This window comes from Ochotona curzoniae, unplaced genomic scaffold, assembly GCF_017591425.1.
Source record: "Ochotona curzoniae isolate NIBS_2020 unplaced genomic scaffold, NIBS_Ocur_1.0 contig_254, whole genome shotgun sequence".
NCBI classification, from domain to species: Eukaryota; Metazoa; Chordata; class Mammalia; order Lagomorpha; family Ochotonidae; genus Ochotona; species Ochotona curzoniae.
The window spans coordinates 1-18,919 of NW_024465496.1; positions in this window are offsets into that span (position 1 = coordinate 1).

The window sequence follows — 18,919 nt, forward strand, 5'->3', positions numbered from 1 at the left end:
TGGGTCAGCAATGGAACAATGTAGAATAGGCAGGGCCAAGCAAACTTTAGCTCACAAGTGAAAGTAGAAATCAGAATGGAGCATAAGTCATACAGAGTTAGGATCTTACACCTACTGGTCTGCATGAGCCAGGGATGCTAGGCCACAGCATCTAAAGCAAAGGACTAGACAAGTTTGGGGCTATGCCAAGCTGGGTCAGAGCAATCACTGGCATGCACATGATTTATGGCTGGGAATAGGCCTGGTTAAGCAGCTAAGGGGACACACTAGCTGGGTTGGGGTTCCCACTGAGAAGCATGGGGAATGGAGTGGGAAATCCATTCTGGTCTGGGTATGGCTGCAGTCTCCATTTTTGTGGACTGGGATTGGATGCACCAAGCTGGGCTAGACTGTAGCACCATCTCATGCTCTGGAGGACCAGGGTAGATACAGGATGGACTATGCTTGATCTCTGCCCCTACTGAGCCATGTGTGAACTATGTTTGGGTATGGATGAATGTTGTCTGTGCTGAAACATCCAATAAGAACCAGAATGGGTTGAAGGCCAGTCAGGAAAGACCACTGTTCCTGCTACAACAGGAGATGAACTGAGTGGAGCTGGCTCATAGATGCACCAATATGTGGGATTTCTGGCATTGGGAGAGGATCTGATGGAGCAATCTGGGCAACTCCTCTATCAGGACAAAACCCTGAAAATATACGCAGGAAGCACAACAAGGAACAGCCCAGATCAGGTCAGGGAAAGGTACCCATTGACACATTTTGCACAGGTCAGGGGTGAACCAGGCTGAACCAGTTCACATTAGCTGTTGATGAATCCGAGCAACAGAATATTGTGGGTTGGGCTAGTTATGGTCGCAACCCAACCCAGCACACATTACAGCTGGGATAGGATACACGCTGGGCTGGGCTGGGCTTGACTGAAACCTGCATCAGTTGGAATTGGGGGTAGGCTGGACTGGAGCAGGCTACAGCACCAACTAGTAAATGCCGAGGTGAGGCAGGCCATGCCAAAAAGGGCCATAGCACTAGTAGGAACCAGGAAGGGAGAGGGTAAAACTTCTAGGGGGAATGTGGAGGGGTCCCCTGCTGGAATACCTCACACACTGGAGAGCATTTGTTGGGATGGGGACAGACCAGACCGGGGAGGCTACAATGCCTGTGGGCCTCATGCGAGCCAGATTAGGGAAGAGCCAGGATTGGTTGACTGTCCTTACTGGTGCTAGCAAAGATTAGAGTGGGTGAGGGTTGGTTGGGCTTTGCCACAGCATCAGATAGCAGATTAAGGCACTGGGAGCTAACTCTGTCAAGCCAAATTGCAGAACCATCTGGAGAGTGCATGATCCGGGTGTGGGAGTGGCCTAATAAGGAAAAAGTGGGCACCTCCTAATTGGGTTACCACACCCATTGAAGAGCACAAAAACCAGGACTGGGGCAGGGGAGGCTGGACAGAACAGCAACCACCAGGATATGTGTAGGCTGGACAGTGGAGCTTGTTGGGTTGAACTAGGTTTAATGCCAACTGACATGTATGAGAGCTGAATGAGATGTGGCACAGACTAAACTAGTCTGCTGTACATACTGGCAAGCATGGGAACTAGGGCAGGGGGCAGGTCAGGTGGGGTTTATTGTGGGTGACTTCAACAAGGCTGCAGTTCCCACTGGTTTATGGGAGGGCTGAGTGGGTGCTGGGCAGAATCACACAATTTTGAGGACCTCCTGCTTCTTCCCAGTGATTCTAAATACAGCAGCACATTATGTGAAGGAAAATCTCATAGAACAGCAAGGGAAGGTGCACACCGACTGGCAGTAATCAGGACAAGTTAATGCTACAGTATCAGTGCCCAGCCAGTGGGAACTGCTACTTAGCAATGTGATCAGATCTCAGTTAACACTACATGAAGACAATAAAGTCAAACCAAGTCCTAAAGAAACACAAAATAAGAGCACATAGAGGAAATGTTAGACTCCAATCCTTCTACCCTACCCATACTAAATACACCATTAGAATTTATTCACAATTTTGAAGCTAAAAATATTGACTCATGTGGAAAAGACTTGACATAATTAACATAGGAGAAACAAAAAGCAAGAAAAATAGTGTCACTTGTGTCAAAAGCTAAAGCAGGGCCCAGCCCGGTGGCCTATTAGCTAAAGTCCTCGCCTTGAACATGCCATGGTCACATGTGGGTGCCAGATCGCATCCTGGCAGCCCTGCTTCTCATCCAACTTCTTTCTTGTGTGTTGGAAAAGCAGTCAAGGATGGCCCATAGCCTTGGGAACCTGCATCCTGGGGGACACCTAGAAGAGGCTCCTGGCTCCTGCTTCAAATTGGCATGGCTCAGGCCGCTGTGGTCACTTGGGGAGTGAATTATCAGACGGAAGATGGTCCTCTCAGTCTTTTCTCTATATATCTCTGACTTTACAATGAAAGTAAATAAATCTTAAAAAAAAAAAAGAAAAAAGATGAGCACTTAAAAAAAAAAAAAAAAAGATGTAACATGTAAAGCTGCCAACTGCAGCATCAGCATCCCATATGGAATCAGCTGTTCCACTTCCAGCCCAGCTCTCTGTGAATCTCCTGGGAAAAGCAGTGGAAGATCAACCAAGTGCCTGGGCCCTGATCACCCACATGCAAGACCTGGAGGAAGCTGCAGGCTCCAGGACTCAGCTTGGTCCAGCACTGGTTATTTTAGCCACCTGTGTAGTGAGCTAGTGGGTAGAAGACCTCTGCAGCTTATTTTTTTTAAAAGATTGATTTATTTTTATTGCAAATTCAGATATATATAGTGAGAAAGTAGAAGAGACAGAAACATCTGCTGTCTGCTGATTCACTCCACAAGTTGCTGCAACTGCCGGCACTGGGCCAATCCGAAGTTAGGAGCCGGGGCTCTTCTGGGTCTCCCACATGGGTGCAGGGTCCCCAGGCCTTGGGCCGCTCATGAGTACTTTCCCAGGCCACAAGCACGAGGCTGGATGGGAATCGGGGCTGCCGGGATTAGAAGCGGCGCCCATTTGGGATCCCAGGGCGCTCAAGGGGAGGACTTTAACTACTAGGCCAAGGCGCCTGGCCCTTTCTTTTACTTGAACTCTCATTGGACATTAACAAATAAAACATTAAAAAAAAGAAAGAAAAGAAAATAAAGACATTTTTAAGATCCATTTATCGTACCATATCACTTTAAAAAAATTCAATTTAAGAAATCACAAACATCAATTATCAAGCAGAACTAGCATTTAGTCACCTTTGGGAATGGAAGGATCAAAGAGACGAAGACTTAAATTGACAAACGATTTTTTCAAATAGCTTGTCTGCAAAGTCGCTGTGCCACCCCAGGCCTCTGCCAAGCACAACACCAGCACCACATGCTGCCCCTCAACCTTGCAGCAAAACTCTGAGGAAAACAAGGCTGTTTGTTCTAACTGCTGGAGTCTGTGCTGGTCTGGTGTGAGCAACAAGAAAACTGCCCCAAACCCTTAGGAGGAGCTTCACTGAGGACTGAGCTGTGGGCTGGAGACGCTGTTGCTCAACTCAAAAAATGTAGGACAACTAAATAAAAAAAATCATCACCACCAACAGAAAAGTTTAAAGAAAAAAGAAATCAGACCCAGTTGAATGGCCTAGTGGCTAAAGTCCTCTCATTGAACGCACCAGGATCCCATATGGGCGCTGGTTCTAATCCCGGCAGCTCCACTTCCCATCCAGCTCCCTGCTTGTGGCCTGGGAAAGCAGAGGACGGCCCAGGCTTTGGGATGCTGCACCCTTGTGGGAGACCCAGAAGAAGTTCCTGGATCCTGGCATAGCATTGGCCATTGCGCTTACTTGGGGAGTGAATCATTGGACGGAAGATCTTTCTCTCTGTCTCTTCTCTCTGTATATCTGACTATCCAATAAATAAACAAATATAAACAAAAAGAAATCCCGCCCAACATGAAGGTCGAACTGTCCCTGGGCACTCCCCCTCCTCACTGCACAATGGGTTCCACTGTGAGTCCTAGTGTTCAAGGTCAGTGCTGCAGAGTGAGGACCCCAAGGTCCCCCTCCTGGCCCCCGCCCGCCCCGCGGCCTCAGGAGATGCTCTCACACACTCACCCTTCCCAGCTTCTCACCAGTCGGGTGTCCTGCACAGGCTCCTGCGGGGAGGGAGCTCACAGGGCAGCACTGGCTCAGCCACCTGCGCCTCTCCACCAGCACGACCAGCAACGCGGCTATGGCGGCGCCCACAACAACCTCCTGCCTGCTGCCACAGGGCTTCCTGGGCGCGCCTGATTGGACGACTACCACATACCTGAGCACTTCACAATGCGCAGCCAATCAGAATCACAAAGGGAGGAGGGGCAGTCAGGTAGGATTCTGGAGGGAGGGGGAGTGAGGGGCGGGGCTTCACCTCAGGCTGGAAGTGGCCTCCTCTCTTGCAGCTTGAGCCTTCCAACAGCAGGGGCCGCTGTCGCCTCTCACATCAGTCCACCTCCTGGCCTCTCCTTCCCTCTCTGCCTGGTGTTCATGTCTAGAAACTCTGAAATGTATTACAAGAGTCAGCAGATACATGTCACTGAATGTTCAACAGAATCTGAGACTTTTCTTTATGATAGTGTTTTTTTTTTTCCATTAGTTCTTTTGACTTTGTAAAATACAGATCTGACCCGGCAAGTTGGTCTAGTGGCTAAAGTTCTTGCCTTGAACACACCAGGATCATATATGAGTTCAGCTTCTAATCCCGCAGCCCCACTGTCTGCCCATCCAGCTCCCTGCTTGTGTCCTGAGACAGCAGTGTAAGACAGCTGAAAGCCTTGGATCTGGAGTAATTTCCTGGCTCCTGGCTTTGGATCGGTGCAGCTCCAGCTCATGCGCTCCCTTGGGGAGTGAATCAAAGGACAGAACATATTCCTCTCTGTCTCTCCTCCACTCTGTTTGCAATGAAACTAAGTAAATTTAAAAAACATACATATAACTGAATAATATTTGAAAATTGATATAAATTAATCTATTCAGTTTCATTTCTCCATTGTTCATTTCCCTATTAGTACTTTTTGTTTTCATATTGTTGCATATCTGTTTCTTATTAGTACACAGTAACTTGATGATATATAACAATCTTCTGCCCAGAAATCTTGCTTGATCCTCTCATTATTTTATGTTTGGTATTCCACAAAAGCGCCATTAGTGTATATTGATAATTTTATTGCTTAAAACATGACCATTCTGCTACAATTTCCTTTGTGTGTTTAATTTTCTGATTATACATCCACAACACTGTATGACAAAGCGAAGAGGGCTTTTCCTGATTCGATCAAGCAAAAGAAAACCTGCAGTGACATATGTAATTCATATTATATTTCCTATGTTATGTTATGTGATGTTATGTATTTTTGTAACTTAGTTTCCACAATTTATGGGTTTTGGTTGCTGTTTTAAAACAAATTTTTAGGGGTGTTTTAAAAAATTTTGTTGGAAAGTCAGATATGGAAAGAGGATGAGAGACAGGAAGATCTTCCATCCTCTGATTCACTCCCCAAGCGATCACAAAGGCCAGTGCTGTGCCAGTCTGAAGCCAGGAGCTCAGAGCCTCCTCCAGGTCTCCCATAGGGGTATAGGGGTCCAAGGCTTTGGACTGTCCTCAACTGCTCTTCCAGTCCACAAGCAGGGAACTGCATGGGAAGTAGGGCTGCTGGGGTTAGAACTGGTGCCCAAATGCAATCCCGGCACATACAAGTCAAGGATTTGGGCCATTAGGCTATTACCCAGGCCCTTATTTTAATACCTTTTACTCCTAAGTATTTCAGAAAATCCGCTCATAATCTTGTGAATGATTACAAGTTTTATGAAGGATGATGTTTAAATACCAGAAATTGATTATTTGCAAGGCATTTCTTTCTTAGTGATTTTACTATTTTTTTTTATTTTGATATTTACTTATTTATATATTTGTTGGAAAGACAGATTTACAAAGAGAAGGAGAGACAGAAAAAAATCTTGCATCTGCTGGTTCCCTTCACAAGTGGATACATCAGCCAGAACCAAGTAGATCTGATGTCAAAATCCTCATCCAGGTATTGTATGTGTATGTGGTCCCAAGGCTAGGTACCATCAGACTGCTTTCCCAGGCCACAGGCAGGGAGCTGGATGAGAAGTGGAGCTGCTGGGGATGAACAGGCACCAACACGGGATCCCAGCACATATACAAGCCAAGGATTTACCACTGAGCCATTGTGCCAGACCCCTATTATTTGTTAATCTTGATAATGGATTGCCACAATGGCTGGTTTTCACTAAATGGAACACAAACTTGAAGCTACACATGGATTTCCACCTACTGTGCTGGTTTATGTGACATGTTTTGTATTTCTTCCTGTCTGTCTCCTCATGTCTCTAGCCCTATATGCCTGTACCTAGGCCTGGACTTGTATATCTCGGATCTTGTTCCAGGGATTATGCAGTTTCAACACCTCACATGAATGCGACCTATACTCAACCTCACAGTTTGTCATTATAGAAATCTATCATTTGGGCCTGGCACGGTAGCCTAGTGGCTGAAAGTCCTTGCCTTACATGAGCCAGGATCCCATTTAGGCACTGATTTCTGTCCTGGTGGCCCCATTTCCCATCCAGCTCCCTGCTTGTGGCCTGGGAAAGCAGTGGAGGATGGTCAAAACTTTGGAAATCTTACCAGCACTGGAAACCTGGAAGAAGGTCCTGGCTCCTGATTTAGGATCAGCTCAGCTCTATCTTTTGCAGCCACTTGGATATTCCTTGTGCCTACATCATAAAAGAGCTGCCTGTAGAGCGGTATTATTTACTCTGCCCAAGAATTAGCAATTACACTGTGCTCTACCTACTTCTCACATCTCACTCCTTCCTTCACCCTCCTCTGTCCGAAGTTCCCTAGCTAGCTTTCCTCACTGAGAATCTGAGCAGCCACAACCACTTCTCCCCCTCCTCCTCCCTCTTCCTCTGCTTGAAACTGCAGTTTTCCCAAGGTTTAAGCATTTTCTTTTCTTTTTCATACACTTCACCCACCTCTACCCCTAATCCAGAGGCATGCATACACAGGACAAGCTAAGTAACAGCTACCTACAAACAAAACAAAACAAAACAAAACACAATGTTACTTGCCAAACTTGTACAGTAACTTGCTATAACAGAGCCTTCCAAAGGCAATGAATATTCAACCAGAGATTTCTACAGATTAAATTTTGATTTAGGACCTGGCGTGTTGGCCTAGCAGCTAAAGTTCTCGCCTAGAATGCGCCGGGAACCTCTTGGGCATTAGTTCAAATCCAGGCAGCCCTGCTTCCCATCCAGCTACCTGTTTGTGGCCTGGGAAGGCAGTCAAGGATGGCCCAAAGCATTGGGACCCACCACCTTTTCCCCTACGCCCACTACTCTGGGGTGGAACCAGTCTGTCCCAGCCCTCTTGCATGGCACTCTGCCTGAGATGCAGGGCCAGACCCACACACCGGCCTACACTGCCTCCAGCATTCCTGCCCTGTCACAGGCCTACTTGGAAGGAGACCCCTAACACTCAGTCCACCTGGATCTCTGCTCCACAGGTGGCTTGAAGACAGACAGAATCAGTCAGCTCTGCCTGCTCACCCTGAACCTCTAGCGCTCATCAGGATGGCACTCCAGGGTCAAGTCAGCATAGATGGAGCCACATCCCCCTAGCCTGCCTGCTGAGTGCTCCAGAGCTTCAAGGGCTAGGTCAATGATCTCCTCGCCTCTAACCCTCCCACTATGACTGCTGCTCCAGGGTCAGTCACACTCTGCCTGCAATCCACCCCCTCCCAACAAACACACAAACACAAAGCTGGATTCTCTGCTTGCTGTAGCAGAACCAGGTCGGCTCTGCCAGCCACCCAGCGCCCCCAGCAGGCTGCTTGCCCACCTGCCACTCCACAAGCTTGCCCTGCTCAGGCAGCTGATACACCACTGCTGAAAGGACCTGCTCTTTCAGCAGCGGTTTCCGTGCCCCCTACCCTGCCTGCTGTCCATTTCGCTAACAACCCATCCTCCAAACCTCTCTTCCCAGCTTGCATGGAAGCCATTCCAGGTTTAGGTGGACTCTGCTGGTGCCTCATGCCCCTCTAGGCCTTCCTCCTCCACAGCCCCCTCCTGAGGTTCTAGGGCTAGGCCTCTTCAGTTTTGCTTCACGTGCTCCAGCTCACACACACCATCCACTCTAGGGCCATGCCATCCAAGCCACCTAGGTCAGTGCATCCTGCACAGCACCCTTAGCTCGCAGGCCACACTGTCCCACACACTGTGTGCTCCAGGGTTAGGCAGGTTCAGCCAGTGTCACACACCCCGCACCCCCACTCTGGGCCTGGACCCTATCAGACAGCATGCTATGCGCCCGAGTCCTCTCACTGTGCCAGCTGTTCACTTGGACCACACCCCGTGAGTGCCCGGACTGCCCAACATCCACTGTCTCTTCCAGGTCCATGCTGCACTGATTTTAACAGCAAAACCAGGCCAAGGAAGGACACCATCAGCTGTAAGCCGCCTGCCAGGGCCATGTGTGCTTGAACAGCGACTCCACCCTGCCCACTGTCCACTCCTGTACATAGAGGGCTTAGCTGGTACCCCATGTGTGCCAGACATGCACACTGTGTGCTCCAGGGACAAGGGGTCATGACGGCAAGCCGAGGACCAAAGACGAGCACCGGCACCTTGTTCTGGGCCAGGTCAGGCAAGCTGCTGTACTCTACACCTGCTGTCCTCCCACCATCTACTTCAGAGACAAGTTCTCCTGGCCAGTGTCCCTGCTCCCACAGCACTGTAATCATCTACTTCAGGGCCAAATTATGCTGGGGGAAGGGTGCACCTCCAACACGCTCCCTCCATTGCCCCACTTGCCCATCCAGGACCAGGCTTGGTGAGCCAGAGCCAGTGCACCTCTAGCCCAAGTGCACTGTCACACTGTCCACCATTCACTGCTGAGAGCCAGTCAGGCTCAGACAGTTCTCTCAGTGCTGGGTCCCAACTGCCGTCCACCCTTCCCCTGTCCCTGCCAACCCCAGCCTGCATGCCCTGAGTCCCCTGCACCACAACATACCCACCCTGTCACCTTATTTGTCCTTCCAGTGGCATGTCCCACATCCATAGCCCTTCTGCAAGCTCCTCCAGGCCAGGCCAGAAGGGTAGCCCTTACACTCAACTCTAGCCTGTCTACCCACAAGGACTTCCCGCTGCCCCAAGGCAAGGTGTGATAGAGCTGCAAGGAATTTGAAACAAAATACCACAGCAACAACCTTGCTTCTTGTCTCACATGACACAATTTTCATGCAGACAACTCCAGTTTGCAAAGCAGGATTTATTTCATAAGAGGAAGGAGAACAATTTCTGCCCTAGTGGCAAGACAGGGCTCCAGGAGAGGAAAGACCCGAGAAAACAGTCAGAACAGTGTTTTATGTACCATCTGAGAGAGGGTTTCACATGAGTCACCCCAAGGGCAGAGAGAAAGAAATTTATTTGCAATGGACAGTAAAGTCTACCAGTTCGTCAGAAACAAAAGAGTAAGACTAGTGGCTTCCTTCTCCCAATGTTGTAGGGTAGTCAACTATTTCAGGGTCACCAGCTTGAAAGACACACCCCACCCCACCATCTAGACTTTCCCTTCTGCCCACCTAGGATGCTCACCTATCATCACCTGGAACCTGAGAGGGGGAGGCATTGCATTGCTGTGTAACCACTCCCATTAAATCAGGTCTTTCCTCCCTTGGAGCCCCTCCTGCTGCTAGGGCAGGCTACCTTCTCTCTGCCTCTTAAATAAACTCTGCTTTGCTAACTAGAGTTGTCTACATGAATATTTTTTCACGAAAGAAGAAATAGGATGTTGCAGTGTTTCATGTTGATTTCCTTCCACAATAGCCTGCTTTGCCCTGCAGCAGTGGGAAGGCTATGGGTGTTGGCAATCTAGAAATGAGTGTTGGAGTCCAAGCCCTTCTGCCCCTGGAGGAGCTTCCAGGTAGGCCAGAGGTGTGGGATAAAACACTGGAGGGTCAGGTGAGGTGGCAGAGTGGGCATATTTTGGGGCAGGGGACTCAAGGCGTGCAGGCTGGGGCTGCAGGGTCACTGGCAGAAGGGGCCTAGCCCTGGAGCGGCTGGCAGCACAATGCATACTGAGGGAGTGGGATCACTGGCTGCCCTTCTTTCCTCTCTCCTCCGTGCAATTAGGTCTGGCCCTAAAATGGAGGACTACAGTGCTTCATGAACAGGGACACTAGCCAGGATGTCTTGGCTATGAGACAGATGGCAGGCAGAGAGGGGACTCATAGTGCACCTGCCTGTCCAGCTTGTCCCTGGAATTGTGGCCAGTGGGTGCCTTAGGCTCTGGCCTTACTGCCATGACGCATTGGCTCTGGAATGCACAGTGTGTGTACTGGGGGCACATGTGGATACCGACCAAGCAGCATGTGGGGCTGAGTGAACTGTGAGCCATGGCTGAGGGGTGCACTGGCCTAGGTGGCTTGCATGATGTGGCCCTGGAACAGATGGAATGCATGCTCAGGTCTGTGAAGTGCTGTCTGAACAGGCCTGGCCCTAGATCAGCAGAAGAGGGCAATGGTGAGGCAGGATTAGATGTGTGTGGAGCACCAGTTGAGCCCACCTGATCCTCGAGTGGCTTGCAGGCAAGCTAGGAAAGAGGGGTGTGGTTAAGGGGAACAGGGTTGTAAGTGTAGTACACATATGTCAAACTGGGAGCACGGGGAAGCAGCTAAACATGCAGCCGTGGTCTATGGGCTGCTAGCAGAGCAAACCTACCTTACCATGGGCTGGCAGGTGGGCAAACAGCCTGTTGAGGTGCCAGGTGACTGGCAGAGCCCACCTGGTTCTACAGCAGCAAGTGGAGCAGCAGGGCAGGTCTTGGGCAGAGTGGGCCTAGACCTGGAGCAGTGGGAAGCATAGAGATATAGGGGTCATCAGACTGGCCCTTTTGGCTTTGGAGAAGATGCCAAGCTGGCAAAGGGAGTGGGGCCACCATTCATGCTGGGCAGGCCCTGGAGTGGCCATCCTGGGACATGTCAGAGGTGCAAAAGAGGTGGCAAGCACTGGATGATTCTACCTGCTCTGGAGATAGCTGCAGCAAGCAGGATCAGGTGGGCTAGAGGCAAGGTGTCTCTCTCCAAGCAAGCCTGTCCCTGCAGCAGGGGACAAGGCAGGAGTGCTAGGGGAAGTGTAGGTGCTGGGTCGGGGGAGTCTGGTGTTGGAATGCAGGCAGAGTGTGGTACATGAAGGTTGGGGTCCATGAACTCTGGCCCAGGAGGCCTGGCTCCATCCAGGAAAACACGTCTTTGTGTCGGGTGGGGTGTGGGTGAAGGGGAAGCAGAGACCAGCCCAGACTAACGAGCGTGGCAGCGGCTGGTGGGCAAGAGGCTGTCTGAAGAAGTAGGTGGCCGAATTGGCCTGTCCATAAGGCTGTGTGCCAGGCAGGTGTGTTACAGGCACACTGGGGATGTAGACAGGGGGTGGACGCAACCTAACTGCCTGGCCCTGACCAGCAGGTTGGTGAGGTATACCTGCTGTGGTGCGGGATGATGTGGCAAAGACGACCTAGACCTAGAGCAGCCTACGGGGTGACAGGGTGGCCTGAGAAGTGTCGCAGGGGATGCTGGCAGAGCTGTCTTGGAGCAAGTGAGGGCAGCTGTGAGCACATGGGGCGCTGGCTGAGACCACCTGGCCCTGGTGCAGTGGGCTTGTGGGAGGGGGCATGCTAGAGACTCACTGTGGGCCAGCATAACCCAACTGGGCTGGGAAGGGTTGGCATGTAGGTAAGGGTTGCTGGGGATGCCAGCAGAACCTCAAGAGCCTGGAGTGGCATGCGGGGCAAGTTGGCTACAGATGCAACTCGCAGCGGATCAGCCATGAAGTGAACAAACTAGAAATCAAAGTACCAGGACATGACAGAGAATGAGCTCTGGGACGCAGCCTGCTTACACTTCACAGGGAGACCCACACTCAACAGCTTCCCCACGTTCCCAGGCTTTTGCCCCCTTTAGAAGCTATCTAGGAGGCCCATGTCAGTATTCTAGCAGCTAAAATCCTCCCCTTGCACGCACCGGGATACCATGTAAGTGCTGCTTTTCATCACGACGATGACCCTGATTCCCAATCAACTACCTACATCTTGCCAAAGCAGTGAAGGACACCTGAAACCCTTGGGAACCTGCATCCATGTCGAAGACCCAGAAGAGGATCTAGGCTCCGAGCTTTAGATCGGTGCAGCTCAGGCCTTTGCAGTCACATGGCGACTGAATCAATGAACAGAAGATCTTCCTCTCTGTCTCTCCTCTCTGTGTATCTGCTTTCCAAATAAAAATAAAATGAAATTTTAAAAAGGACACTTCTCCCAGACATTGAGCACAAGTGATACTAACTTTTTATTAAACAAGTCAAATACACTCACAACTTTTTGTACCCTTTAACCACCAGAATTAGACCACTGCAAACATTCCCTAAAATAACTTATGAAAACAGTCACAAACACACTCACAAACTGATAAGTGCTCTAGCCCACCAAAATTTTACCTTCACAAAGATTCATTGTTGGTGCAAATTACCCTTTGACTAAACCAACTTGTGGATGCAAAATGAAACTGCTGTGTATCCCAAGCTCATGACCCTAGGATGTACCTGGGCCTTTGCCAAGGTTTTACTCCCTAGGTAGCCAAGGCTGAGAGAACCTAGAGTGTATTAATCATTTCTTTAGATGATATTAATACGTCATCAAGGAATGGATCACTGGATGGGTAAAGAAAATATTAATGCTCCAAAGGGTTAGCTATCTAAACTGGATGAAGCACCAAGAATGCCCTCAGGTTTTAGGGCATCAGCTGCCACTCTGAATGATAACCCCCACCCAATCTATTGCTATCTTTCAGGGGGAATGAGTGAGAAAGAGGATAAGACAGCCACACTTTGTTGTTACAAGTGTTTTGAAACTCAGCAAAACAAAGAGTGTACTGAGGACCATGAAAATGTATGAATGGGGGAAAAAAGTTGAAGAATGTCTAACAGATAATTTAGTCTTTTTCTTACTTAAAGGCAGACTTTTTCATGCACTCTCCCACTTCCAAAATGCCTACAACAGCCACAGCACCAAAAATAAGTCAAATAATTTGCACACTGGTACCCAAACCACTGTCTGCTGCCTCCCAGCCTGGACAGTGGCTGCACACAGCATATCCACAGAAAGGAAACCCAGGCATTCTGATGGAGACACAGGAGTCCCAATGTCATCTGAACCACAGTCACACACACCGACACAGGGCAGAGATGCCTTCCTGTGCTGTGTCAGGTGTCCATTTTCTGCTTTTTTCCCACACCTATTGTTCACAACAAACAGTTCTTCTAAACAGCTAATGCTTATTTTGTGAGATAGAAATTAAAAAAAAAAAAAAAAGACAAATTACGGAATTGTATCTTGGAGGAAATAGTGAATCCTGGTGTGATTTTCAGGGCGCAGAGCAGCACTTGGCATTGAGGCAAGAATTCTGGACATTCAGAGATTTATTCCCTTCCTTAATGGTCTCTGCTGAACCTGAATTATTCCCTCTACAACTCATGGGGAAATTTTATCCCAGTTGGGAGAACTTAAGGGAATGGGTGACAACATACCAAAAGCAATCAGGATAGATCAGTAGTGCTGCCTTCACAGCTCCTTCCTCAGCTTCTTCTAGAGAAGCCCCTTTGCGTGAGTCCCCATGCACTCCCTTTGCTTGTTTACAAGGTCGCTGTGCCACCCCAGGCCTCTGCCAAGCACCACGCCAGCACCACATGCTGCCCCTCAACCTTGCGGCAAAACTCTGAGCAAAACAAGGCTGTTTGTTCTAACTGCTGGAGTCTGTGCTGGTCTGGTGTGAGCAACAAGAAAACTGCCCCAGACCCTTAGGAGGAGCTTCACTGAGGACTGAGCTGAGGGCTGGAGACGCAGTGTCTGAACTCAAAATCCGGACCAAATGAAAAAAAAAAATGTATTAAATTGGGGGAAAAAAACGAAAAAAAGAAGGAAGTCAGGAAGGAAAAACGGGAAGAGAAAGAGAGACTGAGAGAGAAAAGAAGAGAAGAGAAGAGAAAGAAGTGGAAAGAAAAGAATACAAAAGAAAAGAAGGAAACAGAAGAAAGAAATATAAAGAAAAGCACAGCAAAGAGAAAAGAACAAAAAAGGAAATCGTGCCCAACATGAAGGTCGAACTGTCCCTGGGCACTCCCCCTCCTCACTGCACAATGGGTTCCACTGTGAGTCCTAGTGTTCAAGGTCAGTGCTGCAGAGTGAGGACCCCAAGGTCCCCCTCCTGGCCCCCGCCCGCCCCGCGGCCTCAGGAGATGCTCTCACACACTCACCCTTCCCAGCTTCTCACCAGTCGGGTGTCCTGCACAGGCTCCTGCGGGGAGGGAGCTCACAGGGCAGCACTGGCTCAGCCACCTGCGCCTCTCCACCAGCACAACCAGCAAGGCGCCTATGGCGGCGCCCACAACAACCTCCACCAGCCTGCTGCCACAGGGCTTCCTGGGTGCGCCTGATTGGACCACTCCCACACACCTGGACTACACATGACATCACAATGTGCAGCCAATCATAATCACAAAGGGCAGAGGGGCAGTCAGGTAGAATTCTGGAGGGAGGGGGAGTGATTGGTGGGGCTCCACCTCAGGCTGGACATGGCCTCCTCTCTTGCAGGGGCCGCTGTCGCCTCTCACATCAGTCCACCTCCTGGCCTCTAATTCCCTCTCTGCTTCAGGTTCAAGCCTGGATACTGATAAGTACAAGTGTCTGCAGATACACCTCACTGAATGCTCATCACATTCTGGAACTTTCTTATTTATATAGGCGTTTTTTTTTTCATTTGTTCATTTGAATTTTTGAAATTCATAACTGAGGGTCTGGCGGTACTGTGTAGTGGTTAAGGTCCGTGCCTTGCATGCAAGAGGTTCACACATAGATTATGGTTCTAGAACCGCTGGCCCTGCTTCCTACTCTTCTCCCTGCCTGTTGCCTGGGAAAGCAGTCAAGGGCGGCCCAAAGCCTTGGGAACCTGCACCTGCGTAGGAGACCAGGAAGAGGCTCCTGGCTTCGGATTGGCTCAGCTACAGTTGTTGCAGCCATTTGTGGAGTGAATCATTGGACATAAGATCTTCCACTCTGTCTTTCCTCTTTGTATATCCACCTTTCAATAAAAATGAATAAATCTTTTTAAAAATGCAGAACTGAAGAAAATTAGAAATTATAATATCTTCAATCTCATTTCTCCTAGTTATGTTCATTTCCTGCTCTGTATTTTTTTTTCATAGTGTTTCATCTCTTTTTTTTTTAAAGATTTATTTGTTTTGTTTTTTTTTTTTTATAAAGTCAGATATACAGAGAGGAGGAGAGACAGAGAGAAGATCTTCTGTCCGATGATTCACTCTCCAAGTGGCCACAATGGCTGGAGCTGTGCCAGTCTGAAGCCAGGAGCCCAGAGCCTTTCCCATCTCCAAATGGATATTGGGTCTCAAGTCTTGGGGCCATCCTCAACAGCTACACAACCACAAGCAGAATGATGGATGAGAAGCAGGGTTGCTGGGATGAGAATTGGTGCTCATATGGAATCCCAGTGTGTACACGGCAAGGACCTAGGGCCACTAGGCTACTACCCTGGCCCCTGTTTTAAACCATCTTATTCCTAAGTATTTCAGAAAATCCTCTCATGATCTCATGGAAGATTACAAGTTTTGTGAAGAATTGTGTTAATATTCCTGAAATTGATTATTTATATAGCATTTCTTTCTTAATGACTTTCACGACTTTAATTTGGGACTTATCTATTGGAAATACAGATTTACATAGAAATGCAGAGACAGAGAGAAAAGGCTTGAATCTGCTCGTTCCCTTCACAAGTGGACACAATAGCCAGAAACGAGTTGATCTGAAGCCAGGAGCCTCATCCAGGTATTCCATGTGTGTGCAGGCTCCCAAGGCTTTGGGACATCATCTACTGCCTTCCAGGGCACAGCAGGGAGCTAGATGGGAATTGGAGCAGATGGGACATGAACTGGTGCACATATAGGATTCCAGCATATGCAAGTAAAGGATTTAGCCACTGAGCCATCGTTCGAGACCCGTATTTTTTGATAATTTTGTTAATGCATTGCCACAATGGCTGGTTTTCAGTATACGCAAGGAAACGCAAACTTGAGACTATAAATGGATCCCCACCTACTGTGCTGCTTTATGTGACATGTTCTGTATTTCTTCCTGTGTTTTAGAAACTTATACCAGCCTTGTCTGCCTCCTCATGTCTTGAGCCCTGTATGCCTGTAGCTAGGCCTGGATTTGTATATCTCTGATCTTGTTTCAGGGGCTATAGGTTATCTGCTTTTCAACACCTCACATGAGTGCAACCTGTGTTCATCCTTGTATTTTGTCATTATAGAAATCTAACATTTATGCTTGGTACAGTAGCCTAGAGGCTAAAAGACCTTGCCTTAAACTAGCAAGGATCACATTTGAGCAATTTTTCTTGTCCTGGTATCCCCATTTCCCACACAGCTCCCTGTTTGTGGCCTGGGAAATCTGTGGAAGATGGTACAAAGCCTTGGGAATCTTACCAGCACTGGAAACCTGGAAGAAATTCCTGACCCCTAGTTTAGGATCAGCTCAGCTCTGGCCATTGCAGCCACTTGGATATTCCTTGTGCCTACAGCATAAGCCAGTTGCCTGTAAAGCAATATTATGCAATCTAATCAATAATCAATGTTTCCCTCCATCATCTTACCTGTCTAAATCACACTGTGCTCCAACTACTTCTCACATCTCACTCCTTCCTTCACCCTCCTCTGTCTGAAGTTCCTTGCTAGCTTTCCTCACTGAAAATCTGAGCGACCACAACCCCTTCTCTCCCTCCTCCTCCCTCTTCCTCTGCTTGAAACTGCAGTTTTTCCAAAGTTTAAGCATTTTTGTTTCTCTTTTGTTTACTTCACCCACCACTACCCCTAATCCAGAGGAATGCAGTACAGGACAAGCTAAGTAACACCTACTTAGAAACCAAACCAATCCAAACAATTACTTGCCAAGCTTGTTCAGTATCTTGCTATAACAGAGCCCTCCTGTGACGCTCATTTATCATCACCTGGAACCTGAGAGGGGGTGGAATTGCATAGTTCTATAATCTCTCCCCTCACAATCCCCAATAAAGGACCATGATATGGAGGGGCTCAATCTTTTGGTCCTGTGCTTCCCTCACTCTTGCACTCCAACTCTGGGCCTCCCTAGTACCTGCTTGCTTTCTGGCTTCCCGTGGAGAAAATCCAAAAACAGGTAGTCCTTGAGAATGGCCTCTGTATGTCTGTATTCCTCACCCTTTTTTCACCATCCAAGATGTATAATAAGTGGCAATGTGAGATGAAATTCCACTATTAAAATTTCATTTTGATCCCATCTTTACACTACTTTCTAATCACTAAAGGCATGAAAACAGTCACATCAAGCAAAAAGGCACCCCCAGCACACACACACACACACACACACACACACACACACACACACTCAGCTGTTCTGAAGGAACAACCAGACTGCAAAGACCAAAAGTTCAAACAACAAGGTGAAGTTCACACTGCATTTGGTAGTAAGAGAACAACTGCTGGGTGGGAGACCCTGGAGGTGCTCCTGGCTCCTGGCCTTGGATCAGCTCAGCTCTACTGTTGCTGTTGCTGGGGAGAGAGCCAGGGGATGAAAAGATTTTTCTTTCCATCTCTCCTTCTCTCTGTAATTCTGACTTTACAACACAAACAAATCTTCAAAATAACAACCACCTGTGATGTCACTGGGACTCTCCTCTAACACACACACACACTCCATTATTCTCTCTGTTCTATATCTATATTTATCTATCTATCTATCTATCTATCTATCTATCTATCTATCTCTCTATCTATCTCTCTATCTATCTATCTATCTATACACACATTTAGTAGAAAGTTTGACTGAAAGAAAGCACAATGATCCAAAGTGCTTGAATGGTGTGGGAGAACAGTTACTTGTATTTCTTTCCTCCTGCAGATGTGCACATCACAAAGATCCAGACTGGACAGCACCAAGTGGCCCATCAGGCTCTGTGTTTGCCCATCTTGCACTGGCACAGCACTACCCACCACTACTGGAGGTTTTACGGGAAGTTCTAAAATAATAGTTTCTTCTTCTTTTTTTTTTTAACAGTGTCTTGAGACTGTGATATGTAGGTCAAAGCCTAGTGGTTAGATTCCCCATCTTGCATGTGCTAGGATCCCAATGGGAACTGGTTCATGTCCTCACTGCTCCACCTCCCTTCCAGGATCGTGCTTATGACCAGGGAAACCAGTTGAGGACGGCTCAAAGCCCTGGGACCCTGCACCCACATGGAAGGCCTGGAAGAATTTCCTGACTCCTGGCTCCTGGCCTTGGATTAGCTCATCTCCAGCCATTTTAGCCACTTGGGAGTGAACCAGCAGATGAAAGATGTTTCTCTTTGTCTCTCCTGTAAGTCTGCCTTTACAGTAAAAATAAATAAATCTTATGAACAAAAACCAACAAATGTACAGAAATAAATTAAATGAAATTAAGGGCAATCATAACACTAATTTAAAACCATATGCTCCTCAGATGTGGTTGTTGCCATTGGCGCAGATCACTGTGTCCTTCCAACTGCTAAGGACAGAAATGTGTCTCCCAATATTTTGTATCATGAAGGGTAGACCACAAATGTGACTTTATTGTAAGACAGCACTTTTGAGAAGCTAATTAGCTGGGTCTGCCTGGTATCCTGTCGCTAAAGTCTTTGCTTGCATGGGCTGTGACCCCATGTGAGTGCCAGATATTGTCATGGTTTTTCCAATTCCATTTCAGCTCCCAGCTTGTGGCCTGGGAAAGCAGTAGAGGATGGCCCTGTGCTTTGGGACCCTGCA